At 41.3% G+C, this 20,450-nt stretch overlaps 1 pseudogene; it reads left to right on the forward strand.

The window, feature by feature from the left end:
- LOC139448660 (uncharacterized) overlaps nucleotides 1–17,565 on the forward strand; it is a 77,387-nt pseudogene extending 59,822 nt beyond the window's left edge.
- The last annotated feature ends 2,885 nt before the right edge of the window (nucleotides 17,566–20,450 follow it).

Genomic DNA, 20,450 nt, shown 5'->3' on the forward strand with positions numbered 1-20,450 from the left:
TACCAAATATATCGTATACAGCACTTTGACCCCGATTGATGGGGGATGGTGCATATCGAATATGTTATGTACATATATTATTGAGAAAGAAATATGGAGAAGTGCACACATACATCGGACACACATACATCACTCATAATTATCAGCCATGTTATATATACATCATTAATTGTTTGGTAGGCATTACTTAGAAGATGACAAAGTAGACACAAATGATTGATAACTTCTTTAATACTGTAAAGGCGACGTTTCCGTATAGACCCTTATGCCGTTGTAAAGCAAGTTTTGTCAAGCAAGTCCTTATGCCGTTGTCATTCAAGTCTTGCTTGACAACGGTATAAGGATCTCTACCGAAACGTTGCCTTTACAGTATTAAAGAAGTTGTGTCTACTTTATCATAAAAAATGAAAGGCGCGGGGGGGGGGGGTATGTATATCGGATATAAAATATACACAACTCCGGACGATTGATAACGATAGAGGGTTTGTATCGGATGTATTATATTATACATACTTCAGAATGCTGTAGATGCAGACTAATGCAAGCTTTGAAACATTCTAAGAAGTAACACATCCAAGGTGGATGGTGACGATTGTTTCAGAGTGGCAATCTATCCACATATACAAGTAAATGGTAACCTCAAATGCCTCCTTAACTTAACCCTATCACATATACATGATACGGGTAAAATATACCCACAGCTACGCTTGTCGTGAGAGGCGACAAACGATGGACCGGGTGGTCATGCCTGTATAGTGACTTCATTGATTGTGTGTCATATGACCCGATATAAATACATGTAGTCGAGACTGGGCCAGAAAAACTAGTGGTTTAAGTATGAACAACGTCCCACGCCGACATGTACGATGATTCGCAATCGACCGAAAAACGAACTGACTCTTTTGGCTCTTTAGCTGCCTCTCTGACACGATTTTAAGCCGGACTTCCCATAGGATCAAGTGAATATTACCTGCATGCTCATCTTTGATGTTACTGGTACTTGCAGTAAAATGTTGGTCCATATGGGCAGAGAGCAAAATAGTGATTGATATTATAATCAAACACCCAGCAGGTCGGAGGACGTTGAACTTCCGATCCATGAAGTCACCTAGTAAGACAACTAAGCATGTGTTGCTGGGGCACAACTTCTAAACGAAATCAACTGCCTCAGTGGCCTATAGTGGATAGACGTCTGCAGAAGGAGTAAGTTTGTTTGTTTGTTGTTTAACGCCACACTCAGCAAAATTCAAGCTATGTGACGGCGGTATGTAAATAATTGAGTCTGGACCAGACAATCCAGGGATTGACATCATGAGCATCGATCCAAGCAACTGAGATACGATGACATGTATGAACCAAGTCAGCGATCCTGACAACCCGATCCCGTAAGTCGCCTTTTACGGCAAGCATGAGTTAGTGAAGATCTATTCTACCCCGGATCTTCACGGGTCAGAAAGGGTAAGTGGGTGAATATGTATTTACGCTATTTTTATCAGCATTCCAGGAATATCATGGCGCGGAAAACCAGAAATAGACTTTACACACTGACACATGATGGGAATCCAGCTCAGGCCTTCGAAGTGACGAGCGAACTCTTTGACCACTACGCTAACCCATCGCACCTCAGAGAGCGGAAGTTAAAATAAACGGGAAAAGATAGTACCCGTGCTTGGCGATTGGCATGAAGGTGATAAAAGAACTGTACACAGTACATATTCTGTTTTACAAAACTCATGTAAGAATCCATGTATTACCTTCACACTCTCTCGGTAAATACGAGAATTTCTGAATTCTGACACTCCTTGTGTGACACACAAGCTGGTATAAAAATCACTATAAAAGTACCAATCATGACCTGTCTCAATATTTGCTAAGTCTGTAGTCCTAATCACTATCAAGAGCTAACATTAATTATAAATATTCAACAGTTGATAGATTTTCAAGGTGTTATGCCGCTTCTGCACAGTTTGATTACGGTAATACAAAAGTAAGTATATAATCAATAATTAAGAAAACTCAATACCAATCTTGGATTATGACCCCTCAATATGTGCTCATAAGTTGTATTGTCAACAGCTAAAAGAATTCCATTCACTGAACATGTGAAAGGTCTATCCCATTTTTGGCCAAGGGGACGTGATTGATATTATAGTAAAAGATTTTTTAAAATTAGTAGTATTTACCAATTGCATTCAGATTCTGCTCACAAGTGAGAAATGTTATTTAACATCTTCAGCCAAGAAGAAATTTCAAGATTCTATTCATTGTAGATTGTATAGGCCTTATCCCATTTCTGGTCAAATAACATGGGTGATATTAAAGTACAAAAATCTCTTAAAAAATATACTGACCAATTACATAACGATTCTCTCAAAAGTGCAAAATGTTAATTACTATCTGCAGTCAAGGAGAAATCTTAAGATTCCATTAATTGTAGTTTTTAACAGCATTATCCCACTTCTGGTCGTGGCGATATTAGTGATAATATGGTACAAAATCTCTAAAAATTAACAGTATTGACCCATTGCATTCAGATTCTGCTCACAAGTTTGTTTTGTTATTTACTATCAGTAGGAAAGAAGAAGTCTTAAGATTCCATTAATTGTAGATTTTTAAGGCATTATCCAACTTTGTTCAAGGTGACATGAGTGATAATATAGTAAAAAATCTCTTTAAATGATGATGATAGTAAATTACATTTCAAACCTATTAGCAGAATCTGAATGCTATAGGTCAATATTTCTAATTTTAAGAGTTTTTTTACCATATTATCACTCATACTGCCTCGACCAGAAGTGGGATAATGCCTTTAAAATCTACAATTAATGGAATCTTAAGATTTTCTTTTGGCTGCTGATAGTAAAGAACATTTCAAACTTGTGACCAGAATCTGACTGGAATGGGTCAATATTTCTAATTTTAAGAGATTTTTGACTAAAGTACTGTTGGAAATGCTAGAAAACTGCTATTGCCAGTTAAAAACGATATAATATTTCACAGACTGTTGTTATTGAAATATCGAGTAGCTACTGATCGCTCTACCTGTGGTTTGAAGTATTTCAGTAACAAGGAGTCCTATCGACAAGTTTACAGCTGACAAATTTGAACGAAAACAGGAAGTTTACATTTATTTTAAGTCCAATGATGGCTGTCTGAAACTGACTATAGAAATATGCGCACGTGACTCCGTTATAATGATAATAATGTAGTCTTTATAAAACATCTAATCCACAAACACAAATCATTTGGAGAAAGTTCTAGATGTGCATCTTCTAAAATGACAAAACGACGATGCGTTCGTTTTGTTGACATTGCTCCCACGATGCATGTTACGTTACACTTGCATTACCATAACCAAGGTACACGATATGGAGTCTGTACTGGGAAATGTATACAAGTTTTTTACACTTTAGAGAGATAGAGGGAAAACATGTATTTATTTAGATTGGGTGAATTACCGAACTGCCTAAGCTATTGGGTTTTCAATTCATACCATCAAGTCTGCGGTATGATAAATAAAACAAAACAGGTATAGGGGTGGTCTCAAGAAAGAAACTGGGACGTAAAAGGATATTAGAAAGCTTTGATACAGGGTGATTAGGCGTATAGTGTACAAGCGTTATGAGCAGAAGGTAACCCTGACTTGTAGTAGAATTTAGGAGGAATTATAATGATAACTGTACGAACCATTGCTCTCCAAGAGATGGGATTTCGATACACTGCGCGTGGTGATGACCGACCACTTTTCAGGGAAAATATTCCATCCTGTCTATGAGGTCACATTATCTCCGAACCATTTATAACTATTAGGGCGTCCAGATAATTTACCTTGATGAAACATTCCACTGACTACATGTGGCTATCGGCAGATGGACAAAAAGCACCCATAGACCATCAGGTAAAGGTAATCGTGTCATTGTTTTGCACGAGGCAACCCATGATATTGGGGTTATTGATGCATGTGTGCTAGTTTTCGAGGCTACAAAGAAAACTGGTGATTTTCATAAGGAAATTATAGGAGGTGATGTGTTCATAGACTGGTTGGAACTTCAGCTATTGCCCATTTTAAACAACATTAGTGTCATTGTCAAAGATAACGCCAGGTAATATAACGCCCGGGAATCAGATACTGTCGCACAAACCATGATTAGTCTGAAGGCTGCGTATACAGGAAAATATGACATTGTCGACTACAAACCATATGAAACGAAAGTTCAACTCATGGAGAAAATTCGGCCGAATAAAAACTTCGTAAAGTACAGGACATATGAGCTGGCGGCACAACACGGTTATGTTGTCTTACGTACCCCAGTCAGACATTGTGAGCTCAACCCTGTTGTGCACATCTTGGCTCAGTGTAACGCGTTCGAAGCAAGACATAACACTACATTCAAAAGTACAGATTCATATACGTCATCAGCGGAGGTAAATGCTGCCTCAAGAAATCATCTGTAGAACAACAAATACTAACCGGATTCCAAAACCGCAACCTTCCAATACTCATGATCATCCCGTTTCATAGCTCTTAACTATTCCATCATGTTTCCAAGCAAATATTATGCAGTACATATCCTAAATTGCTACCCCATAAACGCATGTCAATTAAGTACAGCAATATTTTGAGACCACCCCCGACTCGGTGACATTTGCACCTGAGAGAACGCACAGGACGGTGTGAAGTCATCACCTCGGGACAGGTGTTAGGTAACTACCTCAGGTTATAGGCCATTTCATACATGCATGACAACACACATATTTTCTAAGCTGATCATCATTTTACCTGTGCAAATACATTATAAGGGTAATCACAGTGTCGGTTAGGACAAGCTAGATTAGGGCAATTTGCGTTATATTGATATATGCTCTTTTTATAGTCTTGTGACTAGTATTAATGAAATGAAGCCAGAAAAGCGGTTTTCTAGCATTGCCGACAGAACTTTATATCATTAATCATGTCTCCTCGACCAGAAATGGGATAATGCCTGTAAAATCTACAATCAATGGAATCTTAAGATTTCTTCTTGGGTGATGATAGTAAATCCCATTTCAAATCTGTGAGCAGAATCTGAATGCTATGGGTCAATATTACTAATTTTAAGAGATTTTTACTATATTATTACTCATATGTCCTCGACCAGAAATTGGATAATACATGTACCTTTAAAATCTACAATTAATGAAATCTTAAGATTTCTTCTTGGTTGATGACAGTAAACAACATCTAAAACTTGTGAGCAAAGCCTAAACGCTATGAGAAAATATTTATAATTTTAAGAAAATTTTGACTATATTATTATCCATATCACCTTGACCAGAAATGGGATATCACCCATACAATCTACACTTAATGGACTCTTAAGATTTCTTGTTGGCTGATGATAGTAAATAACATTTCAAATCTGTGAGCAGAGATCTAAATGCTATGGGTCAATATTTCTAATATTACAATATTTTTTACTATATTATTACTCATATCGCCTCGACCAGAAATTGGATAACGCTTGTAAAATCTACAATTAATGGAATCTTAAGATTTCCTTTTGGCTGCTGATTGTAAATCCCATTTCAAACTTGTGAGTAGAATCTGAATGCAATGAGTCAGTATTTCTAATTTTAAGAGATTGTTTACTGTATTACTCACATCCCCTCGACCAGAAGTGGCATAAATGTAATACTTTCAAGAATGAAAGGAATCTTGAGAGTTTTGTTTTCTGATTATTGTCATTCACATTTCCAACCTTTGAGAAACAGGTACTTTGATAATAAGCTTTGCATATGAAACAATATAGTTTTAATAAATGCTTCGTCCCCTTCACAGCTGTAATAGGCTAACTGATCATCATGGATGGACTGACTGCATAATGTATGACATTGTGCTATATCTGTACCTGCCTTGTTAAGTAAAGGTATAATCACTTACCTTGACGTTCTCGCTTTAAAAGCTTCAGCCACTTGGCCTTCAACTGCAAGGACGAGAAGACCATTTTGCTCAAGTTGTGAAGGGAGGACAACTCTTACTGTTGCTTTGTCTTGCAAATTTTAATGTTAATGATGACAAAGAATGAGATAACAAGTTCAATTCTCTATTAGTAATGGGTTTATGAAATATATGTTATTTTTCTTACGTTGGTAATTTTGAAGCCTTTCTAATTATTTCAATCATATTAAATAATATTATTTAGATTCCATATGTATCAGAGACCATAAACTATTTAATAGTCTCTCCATATATATGAGGAATTTTGCTGGCAAAATGGTTATGAGAGCTGCAATGCATATATGTCAATAAGCTGCCAGGAATAATTCAATGAGTTTCCCAGTTAACTCTCTCACATTCCGCATCTGCTATGCCTTGAAGCAGTTACATGCACCTCCAACATTAATAACAAAAAAGTTGCTTTTATCATCATGTACACAATAATCAAATGGAGTGATTTTGAATTATTGTTACCACAAAATTCTTGCATTATAGTGATAATTATATTTACAAAAATGACTTTGGGACTTGAGAATAAAAACAAAAATACACACATCAGTTGCCAGAGTGTGTGAGGTATTGGGGCTCAGAAATCCCTGGAATAGTACAAATGTAATTGTACCCCTTTTAACTCTGTTGTGTATCATATTCTCTGTTTGATATTTAATGACACACTCAGTAATATTCAAAATTATAGCATAATTATATTACTTTACATACCCTCCTACATATATAGTGTGAACATCATCGCCTATTGTACAATGTCATGAGTGTATACTCCTAGATATTTTCCTTCTGTGACTCTGTGTATTAGAAGAATAATTAATAATAATCTTGAAAAAAAGCATAACACAAACATCCTGGGAACTTGGATTATTGCACTTATATCCCCTCCAATGAGTGGCATACCATCTTTTAAATATATAAATAAGAGAATAATTTTATTTTCATCTGGCTTTTGCTATTTCATAGGAAAACACTGTGTTCAGAAGTGGCCTAGATAGCTATTTAACAGAAATGTTACTCTATTATTAAACATGTCAGCACCTCACGAAGGTTATGATATGATAGACAATCAAATAATACATTTGGGAGTGATATCATGCTTAGAAATTAAACATGGCAATGGGTAGTAATTACAGAACAGCAACACGACCATTTTTATAGGAATTGCATTTTTTCATTAGCGATCTTTATAAAAAGAAGAAATTGTATTCCGCTTTAGTTCCGCATTACCACTTTAATGTCCTGCTATATTTAGCTACAAATGATGGATATTGAGGCAGTAGCACTGCCATTGTCGCACCTTGCAGAACGGAGTAAAAATAAAAAACACAAGAAGTGCAGAAGATTTTGGTCTTATTAAATGTTTGTCAATTAAACACATAGTTGCATGTGACAGATATAATTCTCTATAGTGTTTATCCCAGTTCTGGTCGTATCCCACTTCTGGTCGCTACACACGTCCACCACCACACACACAGCTGATAACTATTGACATCAGAATGTCATTAAATTTCCTTTAGCAGTCAAGTAAAAGTTACTCATCTACCTATATCCCGACATCATGGTGGAGTCTGTCATTCATTGAAATAAGGATCAGAAACATTTGATGTGTAATCGTGGAGTTGTGGTCGTTCCCTTCAACGGTTCAGATCTGCTGGTAGCCCAAACAACTAATGACATATTTCCTGCCCCTTAATCACATTCGGGTTAAGGGTCGTTGCTTCTGATATTAGAAGGAAGGCGATCTGTCCACAAGTACTAAAATATTATGAGAGATACGTGCATGCTCCCATGCCTGATAAAACTATCAAACTCCCGAATACATCAAAAGACGCATAGAAGTATAATGAAAACAAAATGATTTAACACATAATAGTGTCAGATGCAATACATTGAATGAGACTTTCCATTGGCTTTAATCCCGCCTTTTGCGAGGCATACAAAAAGATCTACATGAAGTCAAGAGAGCGGAAATGATACATAGGGGTTGACGAATTGGGTTTCAGACATAATTTCCGTGTCAGCGTGGATACTGAAATACTTCGAAAACTTTCACAACCGACAAAATAAGGTATTATTACACTTTTACGTTTTGAGCAGACACTGCTTCAACCCTGATATACACATCTGCATCTCTACGATCTGTTACCAGAACAGTAGTGGTACATAAAAAGATATACGAAAGGTAAATTTATCTGCTCAAACATCGGACTTTTTATTACGAATATCGCACCATACCGACTGACCGACCAATTCATCTGCGCAAACTTAAATCCTATGTATTTTGTTAATGAATCTCCCTTTATACTGAATTATTACTATCTGGAGATTCCAAAATGCGCTCACAACTTGATGACGTCGTAGATTGGAGGACGTTATTATGCAACAGCAGCAGTAAAAAATGTATACTGCATTGAGATTGTGAATTATATGTGAGCCTACTGCATTGTGAGTGTCAACATACACGTAGAAAAGTAATCAAACGAGCTGCGCTGAACGACCGCAAGGGTGGTTTCGTTTTCCTTATGCTATGATATAGTGTGTACCTTGTGTTTAACATGTTTGGGTAGGCCATGGAACTGTATTAAATGTACGTTTAAAAAGATACGACAAATAGATTACAGACCTTTATTCTCATTCGTCTTCTAAAGGTGGTCATACTAAAAGGCTGGACGACCTAAAGTAACGCATGGCCGTAAAAGGTCATATGAATCCCCTTTCAGCTCTTGTCACCAGCACAGCATCTTTATTTAACGTATTTCGCAAAACAAACAATTAATTTAGTAAACATTGTGAACTACTCTCTGTTTGTGTAATAATGCCTTTGGCTATTTCAGCAGGTGCACACAATTTGACGTATTACCTTTATGTGATCCTTTGCAAACTTTGAGTAGTATATGTCAAAAGTTGTGTAAAATCCAATTTATTCCGCACTCTCTTTAGACAAATCCTTGAGGATCATCAAAGGGCCCACTTGCACAAACTGAACTACCGTCGGCCTATTTTAGTTTGCTATCGTTGTGACGTTAAAACCGCTGTGTGCAAGTAAACACAGGACTGGTGATTGTCAGTTGATTGTAAAAGTGACACTTCATAATAGGCCCTATCATTCTCGTCATCTATATAGCAGGCATGATCTGATTCCTAGATGTTTACAGCTTCATGAATGTATCACATGTTTCATTTAAATTTGAATTACATTACTGCTGACGGTGTGACATAATGCATTATTTCGAAGCGGAATGACAAACGACCTAAACGGAATTCGTCTTCTGAAATCAATGATACTATCAACAAGATCAAGTACATGTATTATAGGCATAAAAGTGCAATATGTATTTAGACAATTAACAAATAATTAAAGTAATTAATAATTCATTAAGACACCTTTGTGATTATATAAAAAAGTCAAGAGGGGGAGTTGGGGTCGGTAAGATGGGAATATATATATATAATACGGGCAGCTCTGGTAGTTGAAGACTACGGGAGCATGCCTGGCCATAAGCATCCAGGGTCGAGGGTAGTAGGTTGAGGGCTATACATTAATGAAAAATGATTAACCAGATGGGGAAATAGATAAAAAGGTGGAACTGAGATGAGAGGGATGGAAACGTCAGGGACTTGAGACATATATGGTATTGGGGGGGGGGAAATAGTTTGAATTCCAAAAGGGTGAGAAGCCACTTCAGATCAAGCCGAATAAGGTGCTGGTTATTAGATAAGAGTGGGGACGAACGACCTAAGATGAGGGAGGAAAGGTGTTTGACCAATGGAATATGAAAAAAATGGGTAAAACCTTGACGTAAGCTGGGGGGTAAAAAGACGGGGAGACCCAAGGTTCGGGAAGACTGGAGGATCCCTCTTGAGCACCATGATCTCGACCTTACTCTTGGAAACACCAGATCATACCTACAGTATTTCGGCCAGGACCGAAGCTTCGCGGCTAAAGTCCATTAGAACATCGTGACCAGAAGTTGGTGATCAATCTTGTGATTGAATAAAGCCATCGACAAAAGAAAACTCTTTGTGCTCATTGGGAGAACTACGGTAATTTATCCAAGGCCCTCGGGTACTGACATTGTACCTCTTGCACATCCCAGACTGTCAGCACCAAAGAACGAGGGGATTGCCGTAGTTCAGGTGAAGAGGTAACAACTGTTACACTCCTGTAATTAACAACAATTAACGCCTGTAGTTAAGGTGTTAAAAGTACCTTGGATACGTGGTGGACTGATGCGGGGTACGATCTTCCCTGACGACTGCCAAAAAGCATTGTCAGGTAACGTTGTGCACAAGGTGCACAAGCAAGGTAACGTTGCGCAGCGGTTGCGCAAGTAAAGTGGACTTGTGCAGAGGTTGCACAAGTAAGGTAACTGTGTACAGTATTGCACCAGTCAGATAACAACGCAGAGAAGTAGCACGGGTGAAGTACCTGTTCTTGAACAGTCACTGGGAAGGAGATCACTGGCATGGGAAGGAACGTTGCAGAATATGCACAGCCACGACCACACCGAGATCGAAGGTGGACGATTGGAGAAAGACTGAAGAGTGCCGAATCAAGAGGACGGGAGAAGTGCAAGAAATCTAAACAGAACTATAGTTGGGGTGACATTTTTTACATTTGACATTTGTTTGTATTGCCAAGTTCGTGGATCAAGTCGATTGGGTAAGCAGATATTGATGCATGATAGTGAACATAATTATTCATATAATTGTTGTATAAGAGCGAGATCCTTGAATTAAGCATGCCACTTACTCCATAATATAGCGGTAAACCTATATCAGTTAAGCCAGTAAACGAGCAATGCCTAACACCAGTCCCTACTTCCAATCCGGCCTGGTCAGCATTGTTTTCATCGCCATTTGCTAGTAATAAAACAGGCCCCGATGAAATAGAGAGCACCACGACCATGAGCACAACAATCGTAGCACAACAATCGTAACGTCAATAGACACCCCTATCTCAGCCCCCAGTAACACAACCTTGGACCACCCCCCCTCTACCATTCGACAGGTCACCCTTCAACACGCCTTTAACAGGCCCTCAGCTGATGCAGACAGATATATTCACTACTCCCATCACTCGCACGGTAAATGTTCCCAGCTGCCCTGCCTCCCCCCCCCCCCCCCCCCCCCCCCCCCAGCCTACCAGACAGATACACTGGCTCCCCTGTATAGTACCAATTCCAATCCTTCAGGGACAGGGAACCCCACTCATACAATCACAACGGCTGTTTCACTGTCCGCGGTGCCAGTGGTACCATACGATGGGCATGATCCCCTACGCTTTTGTAAGGTACATGGTTACACAGAGGAGGAAAAGCGGGAACTGTTTCCGTTATATCTAACAGCACAAGCCTTGAGGAGACGTTAGCTAGGGATAATTGCTCCTGGCAGAGCCTGAAGAAATCGTTCTTACAACGTTATGCTCCCAAATCCAAAGTGATGCTAAAAAGAGCTAACAAACTCATTGATAGGAAACAAAAACAGGCCGAACCATCGCCGACTTTCTACAAGCAGCCCGGCATCAGGCAGCTATTATTGGCAGGAACAGTGACTTTTTTATCAGGGATCACGTTCTTAGAAATGCATGCCAAAATGTCAAAAGATTTGTGCTCACTAGGCCACACTCTACCCTCGCTGAGGTGGTACAGAGCGCAGAAATCGCTGATGCAACTGACTGTCATGAAAACAACTCACGAGTCATGCACGCTATCTATTTGTTAAGTGAACAGGTAGATGAGCTTACCACCAACTCCCAGCAAAATACAACACAACCAGTAAATGTGGTAGACCTAAGTCAATACTTGCAACACCAGACACCGCAGGTACCACCAAACTACACAGAAAACATGGCAACACCTACTCGGCAAAGGCCTTATCAGTCACAAAATTACCCATATGCCCAGACTCGATCACCCACCAGTCGTAACGACCGGTACTTACCTCAGGGAAACTACTAGTATAAATCGGAGGGGTTTACCCCCCAACAAAATCCGATACCGAACAACTGTGCATACACGTGTCGAGGATGTGGTTTGATGCATGTGCATCCCAGGGAATGTAGAGCCCGATTAATACAGTGCTTTCGCTGCAACAAACAAGGGCACATTGCTCGGTGGTGTACCACAAGGCAACCCCAAGTTTGACGCCAGGAGCTTGAAAACAGCCCCATAGACTATCACTCACAATCCTATCAACATCCTGACATTCCAATAAGCTTAGATGTAAGAAGTGAACCAGCACCTTCCGTAATCACCAGTGAACATGGGTCAACACCCCCCCCCCCGCCCCACCTTCACTCCACAACACCACTAGCTGGCGGCAGCAGTCCGGGAAACAGTCTCTGTACCAACCCCTCACACAAACGTCTAACCCCACCAAAGAGTGCTCAGACTTGAAACCATACCCACGGAAGAGAGTTAGTTTCCTTCCCACTTCCCCCTCCCACACCAGTGGACTAGTCCGTAGCTTATAGAGTATCAAGTGTCAGAACCCGCGATGAAGATCCTGATAGTTTCCTACCCACCTCCCTTCCTCAACAAATAAATGCTTCCAGAACTGAATATGATAAGGAATCATTCCGGGATAACTTACCTGACACCCCCGCGTCGAACATGGGAAGCCAAGTAGATGGCATCCATACTCCACCTGACTCCCCTCCCCTAGTAGACTGGGCTAGTGGAAACAGAATAGGACAACACATCCAGGGGGGAGTAGGGATGAACTATGTGCAGGGCCAGTCTTAGATGAAAGGAGCCAACACGGCTTCATCCTCATGTCTCAACTCACATCACTGTCAGAGTTTAGGCATCAACGAAACACGACACAAGCAACTTGCTCCACGGGTTAAGCTAGCTGGGGCAGATGGTACTCCATTTACCATAACAGGGATGGTTACCCTACCGATCACAGTGGCACACTTAAAACTGTCTCAGACATTTTATGTCGTTGAAGGGTTACAACAAGATGTTATACTGGGCTTGGATTTCCTAACTGACCATGTAGCTTCCCTTTCTCACACCATACCCCACATTGGCAGCCCGCACCGAAAGTCAACTGACTATTCCCCCAAACGCGGAGGCTTGTTTTTCAGTACAAATTACTTCCAGAACTAATGGACTCACTGGGTTGCTGAAACCTTCTACTACTCTTGCACAAATCTATTCTATAATTGGTAGCCATTGTCTCGTATCTTTAGATGAAACGAGTGCACCCTTCCGGGTACTAAACCCCAAAAGCACAACAGTAAACATTCCCACCAGAACGGCTGTAGCAGACTTTGAAACTTTGCCTGTCAACCCAAATGAACGGGAAGAAATTAGTAAACATTTACATTGAGCCCCTGTCTCACTGTCAAAAAGAAGGACTCGACGACAAGATTTTGCGTAGATTTTCGCCGGCTTAACGGAATCATCTCGATCGAGCATTGGCCGTTAGTGAACATTGACCAATCGTTGATGTCTCTTGGAACAAGCCAAGCCAGTTATTACACGAGCTTGGATCTGATGGCGGGATATCACCAAGTCCCAATGGCCGAGAACAGTAAAATGAAGACCGCATTTATTGTGCAAGGGGAGGGGGCATATCAGTTCAAAGTCATGCCTTTTGGGCTGGTCAAGCTGCTTCTCATTCATTATATCGTCCTTGTTCTCCTCGATGTTATGGAAATCGGTCTTAAGTTAAGTTTGATTTATTTCAAAACGTTCGAAGAACACTTGGACCATCTGGAGGAAGTTTTTAACAAACTCAGGATGGCGAAATTGAAACTTAAACCTTCCAAATGTCATTTTGCCCTTTCTACCATCCACTATTTGGGTCATGTCACATCTAAGGATGGTGTGGCAATGGATCCAGCCAAGGTAGACAGCGTGGTGAACTATCCCCAACCTACCAACACCAAAGCCCTCCGGTCCTTCTTGGGACTGGCAGGATATTATAGGAAATTTATCAAGGGATACGCCAACATTGTTGAACCTCTGCACTTTCTACTACGCAAGGACATCCCGTACACTTGGACCGCGGACACAGAAAAGGCTTTTACAACTCTGAAGACAGCACTGACTTCTGCGCCGGTATTGGCATACCCGGATTTCTCTTGACCTTTCATTCTGTCATGCGATGCATCAGAACAGTGTGTGGGATTTGTGTTATCACAAAAGAATGCCGACAGCAAGGAACACACCATATATTCGCGGGGAACAGCCTGTCCCCAACCCAAAAGAAATATTCCATCACAGAAAAGGAGTGCCTTGCTATTGTCCTGGGCTTCAAACATTTCCTAGCCTTTTTGGCGGATAGCCACTGCACAGTGATCACAGACCGTGCAGCTCTCCAATACTCCAATACACAATCAAAGATGCGACGGGACGTCTAGGTCGTTGGAGCATACTACTGTCCCAGTATGATTTACACATTACCTATGTGCCAGGCCCCAAGAACGGGAATGCAGATGCTCTCAGTCGATGCCCCTACCCTATCCGGGAAGATGACAAACAAGAAGAGCTATTTCGTATTGATGCGATCACTAACACGCCAGACGTGGCCAACACAACATGTATCCAGACAGTAGCTACGGAGGCTCCCGGGAACATGGAGAAATTAAGGTACCTACGTGTCCAGGAAGCTCCAACAAGCATACACATCAGGACTATCAGCAGTGGCCATATTCAAACCTCTATGGAATCTAGAAATGCTGATATTACTGTTCGTAATAACCCTACTCATCGCCCTCGCAATCTATTTCTACCGGGTAAAAACCAATCCCACCTCCACACTCTGCCTAAGTTTCTCAGCGCCACATGACAACATTAGGATCAATCTTCTAAAGGTTGACGCCCCACCTATGGTCCTGGCCCTTGCCCAACCACACTATGTACCAGAAAATATCCAGATCAAACATCACTGTCTCACTTCCAAGATCCTTATCAAATGGCCCATGAGCAATGTGTCCCTGAGTAACACACTTACGGATACCCAAATTCCTCTTCCAGTAGTAGTAACGGTTCCCGGCACGTAGCTACACGGCTGTATAATGTCCTCCAGGGTAGATACCTACTGCTTATGTATTTGGTTTAATTTAGAACCACATATCCCGTTACTTATGGACCCTCAAATTCTTCTGCCAGTCACCCGCCAACAGCCACCCCCTATAAAGACAGGTCTGGGGGAGGACTATATCCAGCGTTAAATGTTTAAATGTAATGTCTTCAAAGGCCTTATACGATAGGAATTGCCATACACCAAAATACGGTTCTCTCACAAGCCGGGATGCACTGCTCACCCACACAACCTCACCTTACAATAATATAGGACAACATATATTACATATTCATATTGACACATAACAAACACACAGTTACACCTTTATATGGACACATATAATGCACACAATGGAGGGGTCACTCCATTCCAGACATGAGCAAGTCTCGGGTAACCAGTATTTAAAACGCCCCTGGTCGGTGTTCCATTACAGTCACTGCTATTCAGTTCAACAGGAGTGTTGCTCCCGGAACTTCGAATCAATGCGATCGAGATATATTTACGTCTAGACAGTATAATTCGGTGTTCATTACAGTCACTGCTATTCAGTTCAACAGGAGTGTTACTCCCGGAACTTCGAATCCATGTGATCGAGATATATTTACGTCTAGACAGTATAATTCGATGTTCATTACAGTCACTGCTATTCAGTCCAACAGGAGTGTTACTCCCGGAACTTCGAATCCATGCAATCGAGATATATTTACGTCTAGACAGTATAATTCGGTGTTCATTACAGTCACTGCTATTCAGTTCAACAGGAGTGTTGCTCCCGGAACTTCGAATCAATGCGATCGAGATATATTTACGTCTAGACAGTATAATTCGGTGTTCATTACAGTCACTGCTATTCAGTTCAACAGGAGTGTTACTCCCGGAACTTCGAATCCATGTGATCGAGATATATTTACATCTAGACAGTATAATTCGATGTTCATTACAGTCACTGCTATTCAGTCCAACAGGAGTGTTACTCCCGGAACTTCGAATCCATGCAATCGAGATATATTTACGTCTAGACAGTATAATTCGGTGTTCATTACAGTCACTGCTATTCAGTTCAACAGGAGTGTTACTCGCGGGACTTCGAATCCATGCAATCAATATATCAGTACACCTAGACGGTATAAGTCAGTATTTTTTTTTATCTACAGCCAATTACTATTAAGTTTGACAGGGGTGTTACCCCTGGAACTGAGACTATCTATTATACAGTTGACCTACATGCGAAAATACCTACTCCCCTGTTGCCATTCCAGGGAAAATCTGGCGGAAATTATGCCATCTCTCCCTCGTTCTAAAATGTTTAGCAGGATATATTTTCAATATTGGTGAACGCTGGGGCACAACCCATCTCGCTAATGGGAAATACAAAGCATATAAGCGCCTGCGCTTCACCTTACGTCCCCCGATCCTTTTTACCCCCAGCCCCCCTGATTTGGCTGAACGCATAGGATGGGCCCTCACCCTAGCGGCATACCCAACTTCCCTGACGGATATCTTCCACGGCGGATATAGGGGCGGACGTACTTTTAATGTACGGCTTATACTTCGATCTACCAGTCCTGGTAGACCTGGGGGTCAAGACAGCCTTTTGCACGTTAGACTTGGCAATCCTTTTCCAGCTAACGCAGCTTCAGACGGACATGGGGGCCCACTTGCAAGCTTATGAGAAGTTGTTCTGGCAGCTGCTGGACATTCCCAGAACCGTAATTGGGTATACACTGTCCAAACCGAATGCACCAAAAACTGTGAGAAGTCTAAGATTCGCAAGGGCCAGGTTCCCATGCTGGGGAACACAATACGAATTGCCGCTCATGTTAAAAAGTTGCGCCCTTTGTATGGGTGAAATATTTCTGCTGACGGATTCAAGGACCAATTTTCCAACCAATAACATTTTGTAAATGGTGCCGTCTGCAGCATGCGGAATGTGCTGTCGCTCTTTTGAAACTGTCCGGTATATCCTACCGAACAGTAAGGCCTGACGCCACGGCACCAGACCCCCGACGATTTATAGACTTACACCTTTCCCCTAAAGTTCATATGAACACAGCTTTGACACAAGGAGGGATGTGGGAGAGTCGCTTCCCCCAACCGTTAAACCTTAATTTCAATTTAGACCAGTGCTCGGTTTGTCGAGTACCATTTGGACTTAATTGCGGGGAGGTGTTGGATGCAATTCCCCCAATCCTGACACACAATCCAGCCCTCAGTCCACCTCAACATCCACTAAATAGATTTGACGTCAGGTCGTTTATTAACTATTTCAAGCCAACGTCGGTGGAAGAACGACGAAAGCAACTGGTCCGGTTGTATTTGGGCCGGGCATCCCCCCAATTGCACCCTCGATGGCGGCAACAGACGTGACAAGGCGCCTAGTAATTCCGTTGCAAATGAGTTTTATGGAAACGAGAGCAGCACAAATACGCCTGTTTTACCCTCCCCAAAGTTCCACGTTTTGGGACGTGTTCCAGTGGAATGGCGGGGACAGTGAACCCGTCACCAGAAACACATATGACACGGACCGGGACGCAAATTAAATGCGAATCACTAATGACCAGTTCGGTCGAATCAGGGAACTAAATGTGAATAATAGTAAAAATAAGTCTAAATTGCGACTAAAGTACTCGTTCAAGAGGAGTCCCACGTATCTACAAGGTGACCATCAAGACCTTACAAACAATATATATGGTACTGTTAGTTATTTTACAAATTCTTATAGTAGAAATATTGTTAGTACATTTGAAGTGATACTTGTATTAGAGTTTGTTACAGGCGAATTAGTATTAGTATGAATAGTGTTATGACTTGTTATTATAGAAGTAATATGTAGAGTTGTAGTTACATTGAGTGTAATACATGTGTCGATATGGTTATATGATGATGTTAACGATCATATAAAATCAATTACTTCTTTAATGCGTCGTTTCTGTTAGACATTGACTTTGTTATTGTTACAATGGTGTGATCATATTAATGTTCCACATCTAATGAAATTGTATGTATCATGTATATCGAACAATGAATTGTGAAACTGTCCACGGTCAACCAGTTTGTGGTCACGATGGTTATCTCCCAAGTATTCCAAATTCAAAAATTGAACCAAGCTTGATCTCCACGTCTTGAGAGTGTGAGGACACACACTTCGCCAAAACGGGGGTCGTATTAACTGTTTATTAACGTAAGCGCCCAAACACAACAATTTTCGTGCACAAGGGCATTTTATTGTTTCTTTCATCATAGTGAGCACAATTTTCACGTGGCCCGTGCTAAAAGCCTCATGCACGTGCAATTCATGGAAAGAGCGGTAGAAGTATCGGTTTATAAAAGCACATGTTGATTAGCGATTCACTCTATCATTTTCACCGAAAGACAAGGTCGAATATGCCACGTTTGAGTGCTGCAGATCGAAATATCGCCATTGGTCGTATTGAGGCCGGACAAAGCTTTGGAAACGTTGCCCGCCACCTCAATGTTCATAAAACAACGATTTCCCGACTTTGGAGCCGATACGCCCAGTTTCATGCAACTGAAGATTGCCCTAGAAGTGGTAGGCCAAGGGTTCCTAAGAAACTGGAGGCGCGTCTGGTTTACTGACGAATCACGTTTTCTCTTACAACGCCGTGGCGGAAGACAGCGTGTCTATAGAAGAGGAAACAAACGTTTTGCCCCGAGCTGTGTTCGGCAGATCGACAGATTTGGAGGAGGGAGCGTCATTGTGTGGGGAGCCATGTCTTACAACCAAAGATCAGACTTGGTGATCATTCGTGGCAATTTGACAGCCCAGCGCTATATCAATGATGTCTTACAGCCTCATCTTCTGCCGATTATCGACCAACAGAGGGAGCTCTATCAACACGACAACGCCCGGCCGCACACTGCTCATGCAACAGTGAATTTTCTCCAGAATTCTAACGTCAACGTGTTACCATGGCCCTCCCGATCACCAGACATCAACCCAATCAAACATTTTTGGGATTATCTGGACCGACGAGTACGTGCACGTACACCGCCGCCGCAGACGTTGGATGCACTAGCCATTGCACTGCAGGAGGAGTGGAGAGCAATCCCTCAGGAAAGAATCCGGCGTCTAATCCGTTCTGTTCCTAGGAGGTGTATATCTGTGATCGCAGCTCGTGGCGCTCATACGAGGTACTGAGAAAGACGCCCCATCGCGTCAAGTCAATCTTAGTGAGAGAACTGTCGAAGTCTGGACTTAAACTTGCATAACTGTACTGCCACCATGCCAGATTTCATATTGTTGTATCAATAATAAATGTGTTATAATAACTTGAATATTGAGATAAACATCTTGAAAATATAGTGGTTGCGTTTCTTTTTTGAGAGAGTGTATATTTAGATAATTAACAAAACATTAAAGTAATTAATAATTCATTAAGACACCTACGTGATTATATAAAAAAGGTCAAGAGGGGGAGTTGGGGTCGGTAAGATGGGTATATCTCTGGTAGTTGAAGACAACGGGAGCATGCCTGGCCTTGAGCATCCAGGGGTGAGGGTAGTAGGTCGAGGGCTATACATTAATGAAAAATGATTAACTAGATGGGGAAATTGATAAAAAGGTGGAACAGAGATGAGAGGGATGGAAACGTCAGTGACTTGAGACATATATGGTATTGGGGGGGGGAGGATAGTTTGAATTCCAAAAGGGTGAGAAGCGGCTTCAGATCAAGCCGAATAAGGTGCTGGTTATCAGATAAGAGTGGGGAAGAACGACCTAAGGTGAGGGGGAAAAGGTGTTTGACCAATGGAATATTAAAAAAAAATGTGTAAAACCTTGACGTAAGCTGGGGGGTAAAAAGACGGAGAGACCCAAGGGTTCGGGAAGACTGGATGATCCCTCTTGAGCACCACGATCTCGACCTTACTCTTGGAAACACCAGATCATACCTACAGTATTCAGCTTCGCGGCTAAAGTCCATTAGAACATCGTGACCAGAAGTTGGTGATCAATCTTGAGATTGAATAAAGCCATCGACAAAAGAAAACTCTTTGTGCTCATTGGGAGAACTACGGTAATTTATCCAAGGCCCTCGGGTACTGACATTGTACCTCTCGCACATCCCAGACTGTCCACACACATACAAAATCAGTGTTTACTTTTGCACCGTTGCTGTGTACATGTATCCAAGGTACTTTTAACACCTTAACTACAGGCGTTAATTGATGTTATTTACAGGAGTGTAACAGTTGTTACCTCTTCACCTGAACTATGGCAATCCCCTCGTTCTTTGGTGCTTAAATAGAATTCCGTCAGTCCATTTGCACATAAATCCATTGAGGTCGATACAGTGTATTATTACCACACCAGGTAAAGTAAAGATTATTCCGTGCGTATTCCTTCAATACTCATATTGTTACTGTAGTCATAGCAGGACTGCTGTTAAGAACACACCGATAGCGA

This window comes from Haliotis cracherodii, unplaced genomic scaffold, assembly GCF_022045235.1.
Source record: "Haliotis cracherodii isolate W230 unplaced genomic scaffold, xgHalCrac1.p SCAF_7, whole genome shotgun sequence".
Classification (NCBI taxonomy): Eukaryota; Metazoa; Mollusca; class Gastropoda; order Lepetellida; family Haliotidae; genus Haliotis; species Haliotis cracherodii.